This window comes from Dipodomys spectabilis, unplaced genomic scaffold, assembly GCF_019054845.1.
Source record: "Dipodomys spectabilis isolate Male_0828 unplaced genomic scaffold, ASM1905484v1 ptg000307l, whole genome shotgun sequence".
Lineage (NCBI taxonomy): Eukaryota > Metazoa > Chordata > Mammalia > Rodentia > Heteromyidae > Dipodomys > Dipodomys spectabilis.
This window is the reverse complement of record NW_024870984.1, coordinates 5,260,046-5,268,628: the sequence shown is the minus strand read 5'-3', so window position 1 is coordinate 5,268,628 and position 8,583 is coordinate 5,260,046.

Genomic DNA, 8,583 nt, shown 5'->3' with positions numbered 1-8,583 from the left:
TTAAGGCTTAAAAATTCTAGAGTGGTTATCAAATTAAATTCAATAGTCATCATTCTTCCACCCAATCTTGTAACATATTATTATAAAAGGAGAGACTATATGAAGTGTGCACATGATACTTCTATAATACTCTCAAGAAGTAGGGTTTTACAGAAACATCCGGATTTCTTTGCCAAAGCAAAGGATAAGAGATTAATTAAGCTCCCAAACAACTCAGAAAAAAATGCTATCGACTCTAGAACAAATTAATTTGCCTAGAACTGAGGAAATGAGTTTCAGAAATGCCAGAGGCAAAGGGTATTATTCAAATCACCTTATCATGAGGTACAAGCAGCCTGTCTAGATCAACCTTCCAGGAAAAAAAGGAATGAATGAAAAGCAATGAATGCTTCTAAAACAAGCCAGTTGGTGGTGGTTCATGCTTGTTATCCTAGCTACTTAGAAGTCTAAGATGAAAGGATCTCAAATCAAAGCCTGGCCAGGAAAAAAACCTTCCTCTCTGCAACCAGCAGACAGGAAGCATTAGCTCTGTACCTGAAGCCCAGCTGGACGGCCTCAGACAACAGACATCCAGACACACAAGACCACCCCCATCTGAAATATTATCAAATACATTCACATAATATCTCCTGTTTGGGAGAAAATGTTTAAAAGATGTACCAAAAACAGTTCAAAAAGGCAGTTAATAAAGGCCAAGTGAAAGTGGAAATATGTACTCACACACTGAAATGTGAGGTACTGCCAGAATGATGTTAATGAGGCTAGAGGCCCATTTGGTAACTTATCCACTCAACCATCTTTCCTCACATCTTGTCAGTCAGCCTATACAGTGAGATTTTTTTAATGCAAGGAATGTGTGTGAGCATGTAGCTTGTAAAATTAATAATGAAAAGCTAGGCATTGGAAGCTCAGGCCTGTAAAACTAATTACTCAGAACCTTAACATATGAGGAACTCAGTTCAAAGCCAACTGAACAAAAACAATTCTTACCTCCAATTAAACTGTAAATGCAAGGCAAGCACTCTACCACTGAGCCACCTTCCCAGATAAATTGATGTTAGGGAAATGAACCCAAAGATATGTATTCAAATTTTTTTTCTTTCATGCGATTGTTACTAACACATTTATAAGATTATTTTTTTTGTTGCTTTGTATGTCCCTCCCCCACAGTATAACCCCTGCTTTCACTGTATTTAATGTTGGTATAATTTGTGGAGGGGAAGGGGAAAAAGAAATCACTTAATTAGGGATACAGGTGGACCCATTGCAGCAATGAGATGTACAAGTCGTTATGTCGAAAACGAACTTTACAACTTTGGTGGGGGGGAGAACTGGTTGTGGTCCAGGGGGAGGATGGGAAGGAATGGGAAGGGGAAACAAAGGAGGAGACTACAATTCTTGATAAGAAATGTACTAATTATATTGCCCATACAATTGTAACCCTCTGTACAGTATTTTCACAATAAAAAAACAAAAAAGAAAGTGAAAATATAAATAAACAATCAAAGGAAGTTTGAAAAAATAAATAAACAGCAAATGCAGAAAGCTGAGCTGTGCTTCAAATGGTAGAGTGCTAGCATCATATACAAAAGCTAAGTGACAGTACCTAGGTCCTGAATTCAAGCCCCAGTACTTGTTCTCATACACAAAATAATCATTACAACACCATAGTATATGCAAATGTTAGCAAGGGATGTAGAAAGATAAGATGATGACATCATTTACCTCACCTTTAGTCTCAAGCATTCTGTACAGTGTAGTTCAGTCTTTGAAAAACCCCAGGTGAAATCTTTCCTCAAAATCAGCAGATACATCCTCATTTCCCTCTGCACATTTATATTATGTACACACACACACACACACACACACACACAAACACACACACACACACATTCACGGGCTATATTTTTCTAACTAAGTTTGAAATACATAACCTTACACACATGCTTCAGTATTATGTGCCCTTGTTTAGGTTTCATAGGAAGCACAATATATCCAACATCTGGCTCATTCTTGTAATCTTAGCTGCGCACAAGGGTGGGATCTGAGGATCACAGTTTGATGCCAACCTAAGCTAATAAATCCTCAAGATTCTTACCTTCAATTAAGTAGAAAAAGCCAGAAGTGGATATGTGGTTTGAGTGGCACAGTGACAGCAGTGCGTTAAACAATCTAAACTAGAGCTCCAGACCCTCAGTTCAAGCCTGAGTACAGGCCCACTAGCACTCCAAAAGCCACCTCCCAAACATCAAACCAAAAATATGTCAGAATATTTTGTAACTTTTGAAGCAAAATCCAATGAGGCAACACAGCTGCTAGTTTAAGATTTGGTGGGGAAACCCCAAATTCAACATGTGTTAAAATGACATAACGAACAAGTAACCAAATAAAATTTCCCACTAAAGAAATTTCCTTAATATTCACTGGGACCCCTGACAAAGAGATTTTTTCTATGCTTTTTGAAAATCAGTGTTTTTTTCAGTAAGGTAATTAGTATAAACCTTTCCTGTAAATTATAGGAGTCATTGAAAGCTCCAAGTGAAGTGAATGTACAACAAAAAGCACACAATATTACAAGTTTCTATGCCTCTGTTGAGAGACCAGAAACCTCTAATAGTGTGGCCTATTGGAAAGAGAAGGGGGATGCTCACCATCACTGGTCATAAAAGAAATGCAAATCAAAACCAAAACCATATTTAGATTCCACTCACCCCAGTTAGAATGGCTATTATCAAGAGAACAAATAATAACAGATGCTGGGGTGGATGTGGCTAAATAGGAACACTACTACACTGATGGTAGGAATGTAAGCTGGTTCAACCACTCTAGAAAGCAGAATGGAAGTTCCTCAATAGACTAAACATAGAACTCACCTAAGATACAACCACCCCACTCCTCAGCATTTATCCAAATGATCTCAAACTAGGGTATAATAAGCTACCAGCACAACTATGTTCATTATAGCATTGTTACACATAGCTAAGATATAGAGACAACCCATTTGCCCCTCAATAGATGAATGGATCAAGAAAATGTGGTGTATTTACACAATGGAATTTTATGCTTCTATCAGAAAGAATGACATCGTCCCTTTTGTAAGAAAATGAAAAGAACTGGAAAAAATCATACTAGGTTAATCAAGCCAGGCCCAAAGAAACAAGAGCTCTATGATTTCCCTCATTTGCAATGAATAGCATTAGCCTGTTACTCCTGAAAGTGGATCATAATAGCTCAGGAGTTATGAATATATATATGAGCAGAGAAATTGATGCTAACTGAAATAACGCCAAGACATAGAAATAGCAGGTCTTCTTTTGTTTAGTTGTCAAGCTTGATGTAGCCAATGTACTGCAGCTAGTTCTTTCTTCTTACTTTATGTCATTTTTCTTTTCCAATTGGATTTATCCATGGCAATTCCAGTCTTTGATTCTGGTACCCTGCATCCTGTATATGCCTTTATCTGATTGGGGGAAGGGAAGGGAAATAACAAAATGCTGAAAGAAGTACAAATGGTGATCCATTGCAACAATGATACTCACAGGACACTATGGCAGAAATTAACTTTACAATGTAATGGGGGTAGGAAGGAGAGGAGGGAAGAGACAGGGAGAAAAACACTTGAGTGGGTAACAAGTTTCAAAGAGAAATGTAACTTACTCATGTACATGTAACCCCTCTGTATAGCATCTTTATAATAAAATAGATTTTTAAAAATATAAAAAGTAAGAATTTTTCATAAAATATCAAGTTAATACCAATGGAACTTCTGAGTTTGTGTCAAAGAGTTTTTAGGACTTTCAAGAAGCTAGTATTGAGTACATACAATCACAATTAAGTGATAATGAGAAAAGTAGAGCTTTTTATTGTATTATATGAATAAAGGAAAATTTCTTTTCATTTCTGTTAACATAGAATTCGTGTTTGTGATCTTCATTGTTCCCAAGTTAGACTAATCTCTTGTTCTTAGCTTTCTTTGGTATGTATAGCTAGGACATGTAATCTGAGATTTAAGAATTATTCTTTGTTTAATTTGGAAGCACTCCTCCCTGGGCAAGAAGTTAGTCTGGAGGTCCCCTGAAACCTGCTGTGGTTTCTCTCGCACAGCTCACTGAGGACCTTAGAAGTTTGAGAAAGTGACTGCTAATTAAGTGCCTCTTACTAATAAGAATTATTGGTAGGATTTGAAAACATATTTTGGTAAGAAATAGACTAGAAAAAATGTTAAGTTTGCTATTTTTTATCACTACATTTCTTTTTGTCTAAGTATAAAAGCCAGATTTACCCTAAGGACCTGAATAAGCAAAATGGCTTATAGAGCTCAGATCATTTTTTTCCACAGAAGATGACAGCAGAAGAAGAAATACATGTCCACAACAGGCACAAGGGAGAGAGACTTTGATGTCTCCTTAATTCTTAGGATCAAATGTTCAAGGAAGAACTCTCGAGACTGATGACAGCTTAAGGACCTAACATTTTCTGTGTAGTTGCATCATAGGAAGCATTAGGTGCCAAGCCTGACTGGTGACCTTGGCTGTATCCTGAGAACCTCTAGCAGGGCTCTGTCATGGTCACTGGAGAGGCAGGACTGCACTCTAAGAGGAACTACAGGAGGTGGTAACAAGGCCTGTGTCAGGGTTTTGCCAGATCTAGATGATTTATAACAGGCACTACTGTCTTCTGGCTAAGAATGTGGATATATCATTGAGGTCCTACACACAAATATATCACAAGTGTTGGCTTGCACCATTTCCTTATGAAAGCCAGCAAAAGGTCATTAATGCCCTCTGGACATATTCTCATCAATATTTAGTAGGTAAAAAGCTATAAAATCAAGTTCATTATGAGGAAAAAACCCAGATGAAAACCAAATTGCAGGAGCATTTACAAAAAATGTTTTTCTCTACATATCAAATGTGACAAAGTTTTAGAAGTTAACGAAGCTGGGAAAGTTAAATGGATTTCTTTTTTACTATGGTTGCAACTGTCTTTTGCATTTCAACTACTTAACAAAAAGAAGGTAGGCCAAGCATCACCAGTGGCTCACACCTGTAACTCTAGCTATTTATAAAGCTGAGATCTGAGGAAAGTGGATTATAGCTAGAACAGGTAGGAAAAATCTGTGAAATTTTGATCTCCAATTAATCATTCAAAATCAAGAAGTGAAAGTTTGGTTCAAGTCATAGACTGTTACCCTTGAGTTAAAAAGCTAAAGGTGAGCTCCCTGAGTTAAAGCCCCAGTATGCGCGCACACACACACACAAACACACACACACACACACACACACACACACACACACACACACACACACACACTGTTATCCTTGAGTAAAAAAACTAAAGGTCAGTTCCCTGAGTTAAAGCCCAACTATACACACACATACACACACACACACACATTTTATCTCAAAAAGAACCAGGGACCAGGAAACAGAAACAAGATATTTTTCTTTTATTTCATTTTTGTCATGTCTCTGTCATGTCTCTTTGCAAAGTTAAAGGGGCAGTCAAAAGGAGAGACAAACAATGAACATGTGCAACAGTGATATTCAATTGGTACTATGCTGAAAATGACCGATGCAACTTGTTTGTAGAGAAGGATGGGAAATCTGGAAGAGATGAAGGGAAAGGTTAACATTGTCCAAAAAGAAATGCACTCAGGGAAGTAGAACTGTGGCTCAATATGAGTGCCATTCTTCAGTAAAAGAGCTCAGAGACAGTATTCAGGCCCTGGGTCCAAGCCTTATTACTGACTGAAACAAAAACAAAGACAAAAGAAATGTAGTCATTGCCACAATATATAACTATTCCCTCTAGATCTCAAGAAGAAGAAGGAGCAGGAGGAGGAGGAGGAGGAGGAAGAGGAGGAGGAGGTGGAGGAGGAGGAGGAGGAGGAGGAGGAGGAGGAGGAGGAGGAGGAGGAGGAGGAGGAGGAGGAGGAGGAGGAGGAGGAGGAGGAAGAGGAACAGGAAGAGGAGGAGGAGGAGGAGGAGGAGGAGGAGGAGGAGGAGGAGGAGGAGGAGGAGGAGGAGGAGGAGGAGGTTAATAAAACCAAACCAGTGAGAGAGAAAAATTGAGAGAGCAAGGGAATGCGTGACATTTTTAAAAAAAGGAATATAATCAGAACCAACTTCAATGACTATAACCTCTGTGTAGCTCACCTTTGTAATAATACTACAAAAAATAAAACAGAAATAGAGTGCTGGAGGCACAACTCAAATGGAAGATCTGACTAATATGTATGTGATACCAAGTTCAAACCCCATTATCAATTTCCCCTTCAAAAATGGCTCTTCTCATCACTTGTGCTTCCCTAGCTTATGAAAAGGAGTGCAAACAGTTAAAGAGAGAGAAAGGTAATCTGTCAGGCACAGAACTGTACTTGCAACGAGCAGTACTTGCTAGAACACATGTTGACTAGAACACATGATGACTCCGTGTTTTCTGAAATAAACAGACCTAGTTGAGCTTGAATACAGGCTCCACTGTATACTAGATGGGAACTCAAACTTAACCTAACTCTCTGGAGCTCAAGTTCTTCATAGGTAAAGTGAGCATAACAATATGTATCTCACGGGATTATGAGATCTGGATGTCATCAAACATGGAGTGGGTTTTATCTTAGGTGTGTGTGCAACACTCAAGCACTGCTGGAAGGAGCATAAACTGGCATGATGCTTACTATATTACTTAACAATAATACAACAACTACTACAGACTCACTCCTGTAATCTTACTTACAAAAGAGGCTGAGAAAGAGGATCAAGGTTCTAAGCCTGAAAAGGAAACTGGATCAGACTCATCTCCAATGACTTCTAAAAAAGCTTGAGGTAGAGTTTGGTCCAAGTGGTAGAGTGCTAGACTTGAGCATAAACCTCAGGAACAGTGCCCAGGTCCTGAGTTCAAGCCCTAGGACCAACACAAACACACACACACACACACACACACACACACACACACACACACACCACACACACTACATTTTGTATGTTCCTACCACCCCACTTAACAATACTTTCCCTCTTCCAAGCTCAACAGTTGTTGTTTTGTTTTAAAAGGGACTTACTGTGTAGCTCACTCTTCTCTTACGCTTACAATCCTCCTGGGTGCTGGGATTACAGGCATGTCTACCATAATTAGCTTCACTCATTAAGTCTATTTATAACATTTTCTGCAAGAAATTCATTCATGCTCATGAAGATATGTGGCTTAAAGCTGTTCACATTAATATTCTACTGTACAAAATGTAAATAATATAGCTGGACATGGTAATATGCTACCACATGGTAATGCCAATCATTACTCAGAAACCTGACACAGGAGAATTAGGAGTTAAAGAAAGCCTGGTCTACACTGCAGAACCTTGTCTGCAAAGGAAAGAAATTCTATAAGTATTAATCTGCTATGAAACATACAATATATTAAATTCATATAATGGAACAAATAGATCATTGTTAATGGAAATAAAATCTTGGCAGAAATTTTAAATACATACATATGCACATATATTTAAATTTGGAGAAATAAAATTTAAGTGGTATTATCTGCATCTTTCAGTCTATCACTATCTATTTACTGACACATTGATTTCTATTTAGTCTTCACAAAACACTGTTATCTCACATAAGTACCAAAAAATGAAAAAGAAAAAGTACAAAAGATGCATTATCATAAATACAAATGTAGATTAATCCCTACCATAATAATTTGGAAAACATGCATTAAGTTAATGGCATTGAATACTGCTCAAGAAGGGGAGTCTAGGAGAATGTACATTGTGTGTGTGTGTGTGTGTGTGTGTGTGTGTGTGTGTGTGTGTGTGTGTGTGTGTGTGCTCCATGAATAAGTAAGTGAGTCCGAAGTAGACCAATTATACTTGGTTAGTCTTTTTGCTCAAAGCTAACACTCTACCACTTGAGCCACATCTCCACTTCTGAATTTTGGTTTCTGAATTGGAGAAATATCTCAGATTTTTCTGCATGGGCTGCTTTAAACCAAGATACTCAGTTTTTGACCTCTAAAGTAGCTAGGTTTTAAAACATTAACCACTAGTGGACAGCAACTACGTTAACATTTTTGAATGCTTGAATAATTTTTAAAGTAAGACATATATGTTACATTTGAGAATGATGGGAAGTAGTAATTAATGTTTAACAGAATTTAAAGCATACAAAGCTGAGAATGGCAAGTCACTGAGAATAGGATGGAATATATCAAACTTACCTATGACAGTTTTCAGTCTGTGCACAGAAATGATTGCATTGTTGGAGGCCAAGGCCATAAGATAGCTGAGCTCCAGCTGGCTGCTATACTCATGAGGCCAGTTAGTGCTATTCACAACAATGTGATGTTATTGGATGGCAGGGATCAGCTTCAAGTTCGGAACCTGGAATGTTTCTATTAATCTAGAAGGGGAAATATACCAGGACCCAATGACTGGGAATGTGGTTAGTGGTAGAATGCTGGCCTCGCATGCATGAAGCACTTGATTTGATTCCTCAGTATGACGTAAGCAGAAAAACTGGAAGTGGTGCTGTGGCTCAATTGGTAATGTACTAACCTTGAACAAAATAAACTCAGGGAGAG